We start from the raw sequence: 16664 nt of genomic DNA on the forward strand, positions 1-16664 counted from the left end.
AGAAAAAGTTCGAAGATGCAAGCACGAATATAAGACAAATTGTTTACTGCTTATCATTCACACGGTGGCTGAACGATCGCCGCGCGAGAGTTCCCTGTAGTAAATATTGTAAGAAACTCTATGTTGTATATCACTTTATCGATGGTGCAGTGAACGAGCATAATGGCTCGATTATGGTCTCAGATTATTTCAAGGCCAGGCATAAATGGCACCAAGTTTGGAGGACAGCATTGTCAACTCACAAGACATGTGGGCTTACACCAATAAGTGCAGAGATGTTTGTGCGTGTATTTGCTTGTGCGGGTATATCTATACGTACGGAACGGAACCGTAGACAACTCGGCAGGCGGTAATTCGCTAACACCGGCAAGAAGTATAATACGTTATGTTGGGCTAGTTGGTACATATTAGGCTGAAATACGTGGCGCAAGGTTTACCAAAAGAAAAAAAAAAGACGAGACAGAAAGAGCGCTCTTTCTGTCTCGTCTTTTTTTTTTTTTCTCTTGGTCAACCTTGCGCCACGTATTTCAGCCTAAGAAGTATAATGTCAACGTACTTATTAACACAGCAGATAGACACATAGAGATTCTACAGCTTCTCTACCGCCCCTCCAGAGAAACAAAGAAGCCCCGATCGAGATAAAAGTACGACAAGGAGATACGCTGTGTCTCCAATATTAGGACTACAGCGTTAACACGTCGGTGTCGCAGGAATTCCCGTGTCGCTGTCAGCGTCGTTGGCTGCTAGCCAAACCGCACGTGAAAAACTGCTGCGGGTGGAAATGAAAGAATAATTCAAACAAATTCGCGCCAGAAAGTGTGGTTGAACTCAGCGGTCTTCCTTCTTTACGATGATTTTCTTTTTGTTCTTGCTGTCGGCTATTTTCAGCTCTTTTCTTTCTATTTCATTTTCATTTTCCCCGCTTTGAATATCATTTTAGGTGCGGATCTCTTCACAAGCCCCAGCTATCGTCGCTTGGCGTAGCGCAGGCATAACTACGTCTAAAAACAGAAACAAAATAGACGAAGCAAGCAAGAAATAGAAACAGACCAAAACAACACGGAAAAAATAGGACGAACGATAGGAACAAAAAAGGCAGAAAAAAACAGAGAGAAGAGAAAAAGAAAGTCCAAAAGAAATAGGCTGCCCAACTCTGCACTTCATACAAGCTCTACACCTATTGTCTCGGTCGAGTCACGTGGTTTGTAAACAGCCAAAAACTGTTTGTACACAGACAAAAACAAGCTTGTCCACCTGCCAGCAGACTTGTGTCTTGGTGAGAGTCAAATTGAGTTAGTAGAAACGCATGAATCACTAGGCGTCATCTCTCCTGCGGACATGACGTGGACTGCTCACACTCTCTTGCGAGATCGTTGTCTTCAACTACGGGAGCGCTATTGCGGCGCTGCTCAGCAATATCAAAAAGCAAATATATAACGCACTTTTCAGTGCTCGTATGAACTTTTGCACATTTGTATGAGGAAGAACTCCACTGACAAATCTGCCCAGATTTCTTATGTTACAAAAGAAAGCATTGCGATGCATCGCTGACGTTTCCTATACTGATCGCACTCAAGAAGTAATAAACGTCATTTTTATTTATCGGTACCACCCATTCAACTCCTTCTTAAATGAAAGTGCTAGGAGCTTTTTAAGAAGTATCTGCAGTTAAAAAAAAAACAAGTTGATGATTATTGAACCAAAAGCCGCGAGAAATGTTTGGTAACGCGATGACGCACAAGTTACGGCAGATAATCAGTGCCTTTCAATGTACTGAATCTCTTGAACAAATATCAAAAACAAGGTAATGATTTTGGCAAAATTGGTGAAAAGAGTTGCCCGATTTCTTTACGTCTCAACTTCACTAATCAGAACTATCAGCTCTTACCACTACTAATTTAGTTCACTGTATTGTGTTCAAACCTAATTTAAATATATGTTCCGTAATTTCTGTAGTAACATAAAATGTTAAACCTAAGCATGTTTAAATATACTCTCCGACGCCAATATTTTCTAGCACAATTACCTTTATGTTTTCAAAGGTTTAACGTGTATGTTCTATGTTTGCCAGCATTTCTGTCTCCTTAATTTGTTTGTTATGTAAAAAACATGCATGTCAACTCTGCTTTGTGCACGGGTCCCCAGTCACATTCAAGCTGCGTTTTCAGCACTTTTCACCTGAGGTGACCCTCAACAACTACTGTTTGATATAGAATTTCTGCCCACCACATGTGATCTTGAGAAAGGTTGGTTACGCTGATATCAAGAAACCTTTACTCTCCATTGTTTGGAATTTCAGTCGTAATAGTGGAATAAACCCATTAACTTCTTCAACGATTCCCCACAGTGGGCACGCGCCATAGTCAATAGGTGAACAAGAACAAGTTCGGGTATCGGGAAGGAAAGGCGGTTCACGGCTGGACGTCCGGTCTGGAAAACTAGGAGATATCCTCTGGGGCTGTACTGTTCCCGGGTAGGTGCTATTGTTCCCAGTGCCGTCCAGAGCGGCTAATCAAGCTGCGGAGTGCTGCTGCCGTTCATGGTGGCCGGCACGACCCCGATGTTCTGCTGGGACGAATGTGGTGGCTGAGGGCTGCTGCTCAGTTGCTGAGCCACCAAGCTACCCTTCTGCTGCGGAAGAAAGCCACATCATGGCGCGAGTTGACAAGAACGTCAGCGAGCACGACGGAATGCCACCCAGATTGATCTGCGTCCCACAGGGCACATGGACAGCGAGAGACTTCTCATTGTGAAAGACATTGAGAAGAGCTAATAGGACTGCATGTGATGAACTATTTTAGGTGAGAATTTTCCCTGTAAATTGGAAGTGGGGCTCAAACCCGGGTCCTCCGGGTGTCCGCCCAGTATTCTACCCCTAGCAACGCCAGTGCTTGGGAACTATTTATTTTATTTCCAGGTACTGTTGGCCGATTGGGCCGCTACAGGGGTGGGGTAGAAAACTGACATAACAACCGTCATGTCATGCGTAAAAAAGAAATGCATAGCCGATACAAAAGGAATACATCACTATACTACGTTCTACGACTTACATGCTACATCACATACATCACAAAATACACTTCCCAATATTACATCCTACAACGTACATGAGACAAGTTACAGCAAATAGATTCATAGTCAAAAGATGACAGACACACATACCAAAAACAGCAATCACCGTTTACGGAGATTCACTTAGAAAATATTTCGTAACATTGTTTTCAAAATTTTCTGCAGTTTGAGAATCACGTATAGCATCGGGTAATACATTCTAGTCTTTTATTGTTCTAGGGAAAAAAGAGTATGCATATGTGTTCACACGACATTGAGGAACTAGATATTTTCTGAGGTGGTCACTTCGTAGGCTCCGAACTTGACGGGGAATTAGATACTGCTCTGCATCAAAGTTAAATGTATTTTGGGAAAGCAGAAACAAGAATTTAAGTCTGACCTATGCGACGGCGGTTCACGAGGAGCTGTAAATTTAATTCTTGCAGCATCTGTGTTACAGAATCTTTACGAGATTATTTTGAAAGAATAAATCTAGCCACCCTTCTTTGTACCCGCTCGATGTTTTTAATTAATCCTTTTTCATAAGGGTCCCATATGATGCTTGCGTATTCCAGTGTAGGCCTTACTATTGTTAAGTACGCTATTAACTTTACGGGGTCTGGAGCCAGTTTTAATTAGCGACGTAAGAACCATAACTTCTTTTCAGCAGTAGAGCAAATATTACTGATATGTTGGGTCCAGTTCAGGTCTTCAGATATTGTTGCTCCTAAGTATTTACATCTGTTAACGGTAGCTAACGCAGTGGAACTTAGTTGATACTCGAAATTTTCGACGTGCTTTACTTTGTTTGTAACTCGCAAAACAACCGTTTTTTCTTTATTTATTTGCATTTTCCATGTTTCGCACCATTTCTCGATAGATGCCAAGGCATCGCTGAGTATTTTTTGATCATTATGGTTGCATATTTCTCGATAAAGTAAACAATCATCGGCGAACAGTCTAACAGTAATATCTTGATTAATGTCGGAACAAATATCGTTAATATAAACGAGAAATAACACAGGTCCGAGTATGGACCCTTGAGGGACTCGAGATGTTACGTGTAAACGATCAGACTTGTAGCCGTTTATGTCCACATACTGCGTCCTACATGTCAGATATGACCTAACCCATTCTACTACACTGTTATTTATGCCAATATGCTTCAATTTCTTAATTAATTCGTTATGAGGAACCCTATTGAAGGCTCTTGCGAAATCAAGGCATATTGCATCAACCTGTCTTTCCTTATCTATTGCTTTTGAAAAGTCTTGGATTGTCTCAAGAAGCTGCGTTACAGTTGGTAGCTTTTGTCGGAAGCCAATTGTTGGCAAACTTATCCTAAGGCAGGCTTGATGTCAAGAATAGAATCGCGTTATTATTAGTAACAAAGGGTTTTAGAACAGCAAACGAACAACCAGGCGTCACACAATGCTGATGCTGATGCTGATGACCTCACATGGACGGCGCTCACCCTGAGCGAGATGGGCCAAGAACCGGGCGGCAGAATACTTCAGTGAAACTAAAATCAAGTTAAAGCCAATAAAAAATTAGTTTACAGATAATACTGCCAAGAAAAGAAAATAGTTGCTGAGCAAGCGGTCAGACCATCCATTGTTCCTGACAGAAATAGCTACGAATTACAAAGATCTGAAAAGGTTAGAATTCACTAGCACGGTAATCTTTTGGTTGCATTGATGTAGTCAAACACAGTGGAGCATATATCCCTGTGGCAGTAACCAAATGAAGTGCCGCCAAGTGAGAAAAGTACTGGTACATTTACCTGTATCCCTAACTTCTGTATTTGGGCAACTAAAAACATTTTTCTCTGATAAGAGTAACAACGACAGAATAAAAAGATGTGTTCAATTGTTTCTATTTAGTTGCGAAAAATGCACAGCAGTGAAGGCTTGAATCGAGCATTGTTAAGGTAATAATTTAGTTGTGGAACTGTACAGCGCAATCTGGTATAAGTGACCTCTAACTGGGGAGATACACAGCACTGTTTATTCCAGCAATACCTTAAATGGTCAATTTTTTTATTTATCCAAATTACCTCTTCCTCATTGCAAGCAAGCATTTCACAACCTTAGCGCTGTCACGTAAGCCGCAACTGGCTAAACTGGGATAGTGGGCCCACTCAGGGATACTTCTGCTAAAGACATGCGCGAAAGAACAGGTATCCGCTTTAAATACCTTTTCTGAATAATACACCTTCAGTTGTGAGAGCAAGCGCTGTCCTTGTCAGCCTCTTCTGTCCATTCGTTTTTAGTGTGCTCCAACAAAAGTTTCAATAATGCTGCTAAAGAGTCCACCAGTTCGTTCAAATATAATCCGAGGTGACCTGGTACCTATAGCAAATGCAGTTTTTTTACGTTTTTCGGTATTAAACGACCGTATTCATCAGCTCTGCATATGCAACCGCAGAAAGTGCATAAAATACTGATAACGAGTCTTTAATGACCAATGCTGATGATTCACTTGAGGGCAATTTGCGAAGGCCAAGAACAATAGCCAATAATTCCGCAATGAATACAGGGGTATAATCTAGGAGTCGAATCGTAAAAGACCAGTCAAAAGAAGGAGAGAAGGTGCCAACCCCAGCCTTTTCTTTTGACACATATGCATCAGTCGCAATTATATTGCTTATCTCCAGGTGAGCCACATAATCTGCTAACTGGTCATTTAAGTACCAATGTGCCAATTGTTTCGCGTTATCAGGATACATATCATTAAATTGTATGCTAAGCATTGACTTTAGGTAGTTTACTGGACCAATATGTTTAATTTTTACATTCAGTTTCTGTAGCATCACATGTGCAAATATTATTTGCGGGGTGTGTAGTCGTGACCAATGTGTTCCGAAAAATAAACTTCGTTCTTGAATGAAAACGTAAAATGAGCGTCTTTGATGTGTGTGAACTGTATATGTTTAAGAATGCTTGCATAGTAAGAATTTTATATCTTACTGTCGAGTAGTCTAATGCTCCAACCCACTATAAAAGCTTGTTCTTGATCACCTAATATCTGTGGTACACAGGCATTTCAGGTATATTTCTTCATCGTTGGCAGTCACTGCATGAACAATTGGCACAAAACACCTCGCAAAAGTTTAGCAGGTGTTTTCGTTTTCCATTAATTTCGGGGTAACCCCAGAGCTTGAGTTGCGCGTTGAAGTCTCCCGCGATGCTGTTGATGTTATCCACCACGATCTGCTTTATCTTCTGGATGAGTGCCTTGAACTTTTGCTTGCGTTGTTTTGGGTTACTGTTGGGATTACCTATTATGATGCTCATGTGCTTCTTGCGTTTACCGACCACGATCTGAGTTGCCACCTGATCGATAGCACTCCGTGGCATGAGATATCGTGTTCTACTACGATAAGTCCTTTCTTTACCAGGGTGCAGACTCCCCTTCCCTTGGTAGACGAAGAAAGTGCTTAACAGCGCAAACTACAGGAGGGGATAGAAGAGGTAAGAACAGAGCACTTCCCTTCTTTGTTCCCGTTTCCTGGGCGCCAGGCGGGGGGGGAGGGGTCGCAAATGATTTGTGCCCTGGTAGTGTTGATGTTTCGCTGCAGAGTGTTTCTTGTACGATAATGACGTCCGGTGCGTCTTTTGCTTGTAGTATGTATTGGTGGAGCTGTGCGTTCTTTTGAAAGCCATCAGCGTTCCACTGCCATATTGTGAGTGTCCCGCTTTGTTGTATCCTTTCTTGGTGGTTGCTTTGCTCTGGGGTTACCCCGAAAATATTTAAAAAATAAAACACCTGCTGGATGACATGACAGAAATGGGCTACCAACTAATTAATGATTTGGAGACCACAACACGGAACACACTAACGTCAACACAACGGGATACAAACCCGGACCTGACCTTTCTGGTCAAAACTACAAGACCACTCAGGGCCAAATAGAGGAATACCGAAGAAACACTGGGAAGTGATCACAAGATCCCCCAGATAGTGATCCCCTTTCGAGGCAACATCAAAGAAAGCAGACAACAACACATCGTGGACTGGCATGACAACAGACAGAAATTGGAAGCCAACGGCCCGGAAACCAAATTACATCGAGGCGTGGGCAAACCTGCTCAACGGCACGGTCCAAAGCGCAACGCAAATGATTAACGCCGAGGCAGAAGGCGTGGAAATCGATAGCCACCTAGCCCACCTAATGTAGGCCCAAACCTTACTCAAAAAGCACTGGAAACAACAACGCCATAACGGGAAACGGAGGAAGAGAATCGCACAGCACAACGTGGAAGTGGAAAAACACAGCAAGGTGATCTGCGGGCAGCAGTGGCACGCCGTGTGCCAAGAAGCAGACGGCCAGCTGCACAAGGGCAAGACCTGGAAATTACTACGGCACCTGTTGGACGAACAACACACCAAGGGAGCGCAACAATACACCCTCAACAGATCCCTACACAAGGCAGTCACGAAAATGGGAGAAGAAGAAATAAAGAAACGCCTCAACACCAAATACCTCCCGGAGACACCGACGGATCCATTGCCGATATACACCGGCATGGACAACGCACCGCTGGACAAGGATATCGAATAATGGGAAGTGCGTGCAGTGCTCCAATCGATCAACTGCAAGTCGGCGCCAGGGATAGAGCAGATTGCTAACAAAGCACTACAAAATTCAAGTGATACGACAATATCCGCTCTCACTAAATATTCCAACCAGCGTCGGAGAGACGGAAAGCTACCGCAGCAGTGGAAGACCGCCAAGGCGGTCCTAACCCCAAGGCCAAACAAGCCACCGGGTATCGAAAACTTGAGGCCAATATCCCTCACGTCATGCGTCGGGAAGCTACTAGAACATGTCTTGCTGAATCGGTGGCAGCAATACTTGGAAGAGAACAACATATGCACGGACACCATGCTCGGTTTCTGGGCCAAACTTTGCACACAGGACGCAATGCTTCTGCTCAAGCACAAAGTAATGGACAGCAAGACCAAGAACAACATAGCAGTGCTGGGTCTAGACCTGCAGGGCGCGTTTGACAACGTGCACCACTCGGCCATCCTCAAACAAATGTCCCATTTTAACATGAGAACAAAGTCCCTCAACTACATCAAAAGCTTTCTGACGGATCGCACATTACAAGTGATAGAAGGGGACCTGCATTCCCACCCAAAAAACTCGGGAGCACAGGAACGCCACAAGGATCAGTAATATCCCCGCTGCTGTTCAACCTTGTAATGATCGGGGTTGTCAACAAGCTCAACACCATACAGAACGTCAATTACACCGTATATGCGGATGATATTACGATCTGTAAAACGCAAGGCAGCGATGGACAACTCGATGCGCCGTTGCAAGAAGTGGTGTCAGCAGTCGAAGATTACCTACAACACACGGGACTGAAATGCTCACTGGCAAAATCGAAATTGATGTTAATCACCCCACGAGGCAAGCGCTTCAAGGAGCAACCGGCACATCGATGGATCAGCCAGTCACGCAATTTTTGCTGTTCATGCAGGCTATCTGCATTGCAACGTCGGAGCACCCAGTCAAGGGAACCAGGATTCATCAAGGTTCAGCGTTGAATCTACCAACGACCGAGGATACATGGAGACCTGCGCAGCCTCTGATTTTAGTCACTGCCCAATACCAGCCTGCAAACAATGGAACGATCCGGAGGCGGCCTGTTGCGACTGCACCGTACATAAAGGAGCAAGCGACAGACGACAAACTGGGCGTGGAACCGGCACATCGATGAATCAGCCGGTCACGCAATTTTTGCTGTTCATGCAGGTTAGTCACTTACCACACCACGAGAAGTTCGTTCTTTTCCTTTTGCCGGTTCCACCCCAAGTGTTGTATGACTGTGTAAGGTCGCACTCTATTGTACATTGTCGCACAAAACGGCGGTTCCTGTTGTTGAAGCAACGGAGTTTTTATTTACTTTTGCTCTTGTTGTGTGGAGATATTGAAATGAACCCAGGGCCTGATGCGGCAACACTGCGGAAAATTTCGGATGGACAAAGTGAAATTAAGGTACAGCTTAATTTCATTTATTTCATTTATTCAACCTTAAGGTCCTGAAGGGATTACATAAGGGGGGGGGGTTGTAAGTTCCTAAGCAATAGAACAATATGAGGGTACACTGATTACAATGAATGAGCAAATAAAGTACACAAGCGGAAATAACACGCATAACAGAACATAAAAATAATAATAGGCGATAAATAAATTCTGGGAGAACAGTAAAACTATCAACACAATAGTTAATGTGCTGTTAGGACATCGTATTTAGATTTTGGAAAAGAGTTAGTTTTTCGCGAAATGTTGAGCGGTCCCTGCAAGAAACTATGTTATCTGGCAGTGCATTCCAGAGTGTTACGGCATGGGGGAAAAATAAGCTGCACATCGCCATCGTCCGGCATTTTATGCTCATCAGAGGGTGCGTATGGGACAGGCGAGAGGACGTTCTTAATGGGCGTTTTAGGAGAGGGTGTCCCGACCTGCTAAAGTAAAAGAATGTGTGAAGGAGGCAGATACGAGAGGTTATGCGACGTGAAGCGAGCGATGCAAGTGACAACGTTTCTTTTAGTGCGGTTACGCTGATATGCCTTGAATATTGTGACGTAATGAAACAAACTTCGCAATTTTGAACGGCTTCCAAATCATCGGTGAGATAAGCTTGTGAAGGATGCCAGATGGATGACGCATACTCGAGTCTTGGTCGCACGTATGTTAGATATGCGAGTTTCTTTATGTCAGGAGATGCAGATCGCAGGTTACGTCGTAAGTAGCCTAATGTGCGGGAAGCTTCAGAACAAATGGTTTCAATGTGTTTCACCCATGATAGTGATGATGTCAGATGAACTCCTAGATGCTTGTAAGTACGCGTGTGATCAATGGGAACCGAATTAATGCGGTAGGTTTTATGTGAGGTGTTGTGTTTACGTGTGAAGAACATGACCTTGCATTTAGCGAGGTTTAGGGGCGTATGCCATTTTTCGCACCATGAAGTGCGTGCAGTAAAAGAAACAAAACGGCACAAAGAAACCAAACAGCACAAATATACCATTGAAAGAAACCAAACAGCACAAAAAGCTGCTCTAGAAGTCTTGAAGAAGCGCATGTCGTCCTTGGAATCTGAGGGTGCTGGATTTCCGAAAGTAGAAGCAGCAGTAGATGAATGTAAAAAGCTGTGCGACCATCAAGAACACAGTATGCAGTCTCTGATGTCAAATGTAGACGACCTAGGTAATCGCAGTAGGCAATGTAATCTTATTTCTACGGCACAGCAGATAGCGATAGCAAGGAACCGTGGTCAGAGTCGGAAAAGCATGTCAAAAACATATGCACAAGCATGCTCAAAATCACACCGCAGTTCATCTAACGAGCGCATAGAATCGGCAAATTCATCCCGGATGAAAATCGACCTGTGATCGCTAACTTTGCATCTTACAAAGAAAAACAAGAGCTTTGGATGAGTGTAAAGAATCTGAAAGGAACTGATAACAGCCTATCAGAAGATTTCTCGCCTCAAACGCAAACGATAAGGCGAAGGCTTTGGAAATTCGCACAGGAACACAAAACTGATGGCACACAGGCTATAATAAAAAAGGTCGCTCTCTACTTGAACAAAACCAAATATGTTTCTGATGAGAGTACTGAAGAAGTCATACAAAGCAAGTGACCATGCAGTGATCCGTCCGGCAAAATATCCTTTCTTGTAATCATTTGCCGCAGTATTAAGAATAAGGTTGATGAACTAAGTAGCCTCTTAGAAACTGCTAAACCATTAGTCGTAATAGGAACAGAGTCGTGGCTTGATGAGAGCGTAGCTGACAGTGAAGTGTTCCCAGCCAACTTTGTACGCTTCAGAAAAGATCGGAATATGATCGGTGGGGGCGTATTTGTTCTGGTTGACGAAAGCGTTGCGTCGTGTCAAAATACAGTGCGGGAAAGCACATGCGAAGCAGTATGGTGCCAAATAAGACTTCGAAATGGTAAAACGTTATCTGTGTGCTCCTTTTACCGCCAACCGCAGGCCTCTGTAGAAACATTATCGGAGCTTACGAGCCAATTAGAAGTAACTAAATCTGATTACACTGTTGTCACTAGAGATTTCAACCTTCCCGATCTTGAATGGCACAGCCAGCCCGCCTTATTAGGAATTACTGGCAGGCTATATACTGCTATGGCCAGTATTGTTAGCTTATTTTCACTCACGCAGACCGTTCTGGAGCCCACAAGAGAAAATGAAGCTCTTGATTTATTTTTCACAAATGCACCAGATAAAGTTCTGTCCACAGTAGTCATACCAGGAATTAGTGACCACAAAGCTGTTGTCTGTAAAATGAAAATGAGCTACCAAAATAGTACTGCTACTAACAACCGGCGTATATTTAATTATGCGAAGGTAAACACTGATGAAATTGAGGCCGACATTGACAATTACTTTGTTGTCTTCGAGACACTTGCAGAATCACTTTCATTACAGCAGCTTTGGTCAAATTTCAAAGATGAGTTTTTGGAACTACGTGACCATCACGTGCCGTCACGCTGCTATCTAAAAGGCGTCAAAGAAGCAAGCCATGGTTTACAAAAGTGTTACATGCCTTAGCATAGAAACGGAAAAGGGATTATCACCACCATTCGCGCAATCTGTCCATTCAAAATTTTCGTAAGCTTATGGAAATTGCGTCTCAACTAAAAGGTGCTATGACAGCTGCAAAAACTGCATATTTTCAGTCAATTCAATCCCGACTTCAGCAAAATAAAAAGGAACTATGGAAATATGTGAAAGAAGAAAAAGGACTCTGTTTCAATCCCTGCTCTGGAACAGAATGGCGTTGGTATTGAAAGCGCTGCTGAAAAAGCTAAGAGCTTTAATTCGTATTTTACCTCTGTTTTTTCCGTACACGGTACGACAACAAATGCGTACCGTTTATATATACCTTCTCCGGGCGAGACTCAGATGAACGATATTGTATTTTATAGCCAAGGAGTTGAAACCTTGCTAAACGCCTACATGTATCAAAAGCTTCTGGACCTGACAGAATGCCTAACGCTCTCTTGAAATCCTGTGAGCACATAGTGTCTCCGTATTTAGTAATAATCTCCGAAAAATCTTTACGCGATTGTGCCTTACCTAATGATTGGAAATTGGCTGCTGTTGTACCTATTCACAAATTGGGATCACGAGAAATTGTTTCAAATTGTCGTCCTATATCGTTCACAGCCACTTGCTGCAAAATTTTAGAGCATGTCTTATACTCATCAATGAAGCATTTAAAAGCCCATGCCATGTTAAATGAACGCCAACATGGCTTTCGCAAGGACCATTCCTGTGTGACCCGGTTAATTGAATTTACTCATGAGGTAGCATGCGCACTGGACAACCGAACCAGTATTGACTGCATTTTTTTTGGATTTCAGAAAAGCATTCAATCTGGTTTCCCATAATTTATTATTGCAGAAAATGGCCCAATACATGATTAACCCAAAAGTTATTAACTGGATAGCAGAATACCTAAATTCCAGGCATCAATACGTCATCGTGAACGGTGAACAGTCATTCATTACCAATGTGACGTCCGGGGTCCCTCAGGGGTCAGTACTGGGCCCATTATTGTTTTTAATGTAAATTAATGACATCACCCTGGGCCGTCGATGTGAATCGTCGATGTGAATGTTTGCAAATGACTGCATCGTTTATAGAGCAATGAACTGCGAAAGTCATTGGGGTGCAGTTCAAGGCGGCTTGGACAAGATAAATGCATGGTGTAAAAAATGGCAAATGCAACTTAATTTGGAGAAGACAATGTGTATGACGTTTTCTAGAAAGAAGGATGAAGCTTCGCCTCCGTATACTATAAACAAGAAGGTCTTAAAAGTAGTCTTTGGGTACAGGTATTTGGGCGTATTTTTCACGCCAACTTTGTGTCGGCATCGTCATGTTGATTATGCGACAGCTAAGGCTTGAAGATCGCTGTGGTTCCTGCGGCAAAACACGCGTGAGTTTCCTTAGTACACGCGGGAATTACTGTACAAATGCCCCGCCGCGGTGGTCTAGTGGCTAAGGTACTCGGCTGCTGACCCGCAGGGCGCGGGTTCGAATCCCGGCTGCGGCGGCTACATTTCCGATGGAGGCGGAAATGTTGTAGGCCCGTGTGCTCAGATTTGGGTGCACGTTAAAGAACCCCAGGTGGTGGAAATTTCCGGAGCCCTCCACTACGGCGTCTCTCATAATCATATAGTGGTTTTGGGACGTTAAACCCCACATATCAATCAATCAATTACTGTACAAATCATGCGTGCGGTCGATACTTGATTACGCGAGTAGCGTATGGGACCCGCCCACTGCCCTCGATAAAGATAAATTGGAAAAAGTGCAAAACATTGGCGCTCGTTATGTCCTGGGAAACATTGTTAAGAGCCACAACTTCAGCATGACGCGCTGCAAAGAAGGTTTAGGATGGGAACAGTTGGTCACGCGCCGGGCTAAGCAGCGTCTGAAGCTTTTCCATGATGTATACTTATCTCGAACTTGTATTCTTCGTGACAGTTACATCTTTCCACCTCATTACGTGTCTGGACGAGTCGATCACAATTACAAAGTGCGGGAGTACCGATGTAAGACAGCAGCGTTCAGTAATTTTTTTTTCTCTAAAGCGGTTTTCCAGTGGAATCGATTACCGTGAGCGATCGTTGTCGCTGTTGGTAGTGATTCATTTTTTTCTTTGTTCGAGTCAAGTGAATTGTTCAGTTGATGACGGGTGTTTTGTTGTGCGGTATACATATTGTATTTGTTTTCGTCTTACTGTATGTTACCTGCTGGCATTTCTCGTACATTTTTGTCAATCTCTGTTACGTTGTGTATTCAGTGTACTTCCTACTATCTGGATAGGCTGTACTGTACTTGCCGCAAATCGAGCTTGTGTTCTGTCTTGTAATCATGTTGTATTCCCCCCACTGTAATGTGTTATGGCACTGTGGGTATCAAATAAATAAATAAATAAATAAATAAACCCGTAAACATCACAATGAGGATGGGCGATGGAGGAGAAATCCCCAAAGTTAAAGCACTTAAAGTTCTGGGCCTTCGGCTCAGGGACAAAGGCAGCAACGAAAAGACCCTAGTGAATGAATTACAAACGAAGATAGTACGAGCCGTTCGGCTCATCAACAAGGTTGCCACAAGACTACAAGGCATGAAAGAAGACAACCTGCTGCGGTTAACACAGTCCTTTGCGATTAGCCACGTTGCGCACGTGGCGTCCTATCGCAACTGGCGAGCGGACGAAAAGAAGACAATTGACGCTACCATCAACAAGACATACAAGAGCGCCATAGGGCTATACTATCACAAAAGCACGAAGCATATGCGCGCTTTGGGCATACACAATACGCTCAAAGAGATCATGGAGGCCCAACAAACAGTGCAGTACCATCGCCTAGCTCAAACCAGAACAAGGAGAGCTATCCTGAACAGGATAAGCATGCAAATACCACATACCTCAACGAGAGAAGTGGCCACTTTACCCCAAGACGTGATGCGCAAGATCCGGATACCACCTGCACCAAAACACATGCACCTACAGAATGACAAAGAACGAAGAACGGCAACAGCGGTGGCACTAACAAAGAGCCATCGCAACGATCCACACGCCTACTACGTGGACGTGGCCAAATACCACAACGTCAAGAACGCCTATACGGCGGTGGTCCTCAGAGCAAGCACCGGGGAAATCATCTCTGCAGGAAGCATACGGTGCACAACACCAGTGCAAGCGGAACATTACGCCATTGCACTGGCGATGCATGCAACAGACTGTCGCACGATAATAAGCGATTCAAAAACGGCGGTCACCAAAATTTCGCAAAACAGCGTATACCCCATCACGGCAAGAGCGCTAACTTCAACAGCACAGAACGGAAGACTGGCAACCAACGTCACCACCAAGTGGTTCCCGGCACACGCTGGCAAGCTGGACGAGTCGATTGGTCCAAACCGCAACGATGAAGCAGACAAGGAGGCGCACGCGCTAAAAAGACGCGGGCTCCCGTCATCGCTCCCCGATATGCGCCAAGCAGACCCAACAGAAGCCAAGGTCGAGAACGCAAACAGCGAAGAATCTGCCATCATCAAGTACGGAGAAGTCCTGCAGTGGTACAGGGAAAACCGCAACAAGTATCCACCACCTCATCGGGATCTAACACGCAAGAAAGCAACCACCTTCCGACAGTTACAAGCAAGAGCAATTTCAACTCCGGTATGGGCGAAACAAGTCTGTCCGGAAATACATCTGTGATGACTTCAACGAGTGAGCCGTAGGGGCCTATTTATTTGTGATCGGTGTGCGGGGCCGATTTAGCATTTCAGGTGCGCGGGAATTACCGTGATGGTGACAGCGGTGAAATGATGAAGCTCGCCTATGCGCGTGCTCGTGCGCGTACCTCATGAAAAGCTCCCGAGCCATGGGGACAGCTCGGCTAACTTCAGAGAGAAGAGCGGAAAGACAAGTTCAGGCCACGCCCCGACTGCTCGTTCTGACCCTCCGTGTCCGGGCCTCGTCTCGGCGTTGAAGTCCTCGGGTGCATTCTGGACTGGGCATCACCCCACGTTACTCCGGGGTGCTCTGAAGCAACGTTCTTCACGGCCAGCCGCTGTTCTGGTCTCGGAGCGAACGTACGCAGCCGGCTTCGATGGTTGTCGGGGCTTTCGACCCCATGTTCTGGGCGCTCGCTTCAGTCGAGCGTGACCTGGACGTCAACAAGACGTCACAGTGCGGGACAACGACTTAAGCTCGAGCCAGCGAGCTACACGAGAAGGCGTGTCTCACCGTGGACGCTACTGCGATGTACACAACGCCACGTTGCCCGGTGCTACGGTCACCGCAACGACGGCGCACGGGAGTGTGGTTTTCTAGACTTGGTGCCGTGGGAGCGAAGCATGCTGACCGTAATAACGTAGACTTTCTCCTCGCGCAAAAGAAACTTTATTGTAGACTTTCTATTTGTCATTGTGAGATTTCGTCGTGTGTGTTATTGTCTTCGTCCGTTATAAAGAACGTCTTCGTGTTATCAGGCTGTCTTGAGTGCGTCCGATGACCTGGGCCCATTGAGTAAAACTCCTTACTCACCACAATATCACGCGGACACGTGCCAACGGTGTAAGAAGGCACGGGCCACCCAGAGGCATATACTCTGGGAATGCTCGCCTCCCGCACCCAACACCCAAGACATCAAATGCCCGACAAGATCAGCATTGAGATTACCAGCACAGACCTCGAGACTCAACGGGCTGTCGTCCAGCACGCCCTCGAGTTCCTAGACTGGCAGAAACCCGAAACGTCTCGTGAACGTAAGGTCTAGGACGAAGGTACGTACGAAGGTACGGATCATCACAACTCCGTACGAAGGTACGGAGTTGTGATGATCACAACGAAGGCAAGATTACCAACAGAACAAGATCCAGCACGTTCCGTGTTTCCCTTGGAGCGCGAGGTGGCCTGTGCTCGCCTCTGGGCTTGTAGTACGGCCCCCGCTCTATATAGGGCAAGCGGGTACGCAAGGGTCTCCATCCCTATCCCCTCACCTGTTTTGCCGGATCGAACCAATAAGGCTGTTCTCTCTCTCTCGC

General features: G+C 44.9%; 1 protein-coding gene across 2 annotated transcripts in view; it reads right to left on the minus strand.

The window, feature by feature from the left end:
- LOC119167552 (sedoheptulokinase) overlaps window positions 1-16664 on the minus strand; it is a 404791-nt gene that overhangs the window by 12596 nt on the left and 375531 nt on the right. The window lies entirely within an intron of this gene.

Source organism: Rhipicephalus microplus, chromosome 3, assembly GCF_043290135.1.
Source record: "Rhipicephalus microplus isolate Deutch F79 chromosome 3, USDA_Rmic, whole genome shotgun sequence".
In the NCBI taxonomy this organism is placed as follows: Eukaryota; Metazoa; Arthropoda; class Arachnida; order Ixodida; family Ixodidae; genus Rhipicephalus; species Rhipicephalus microplus.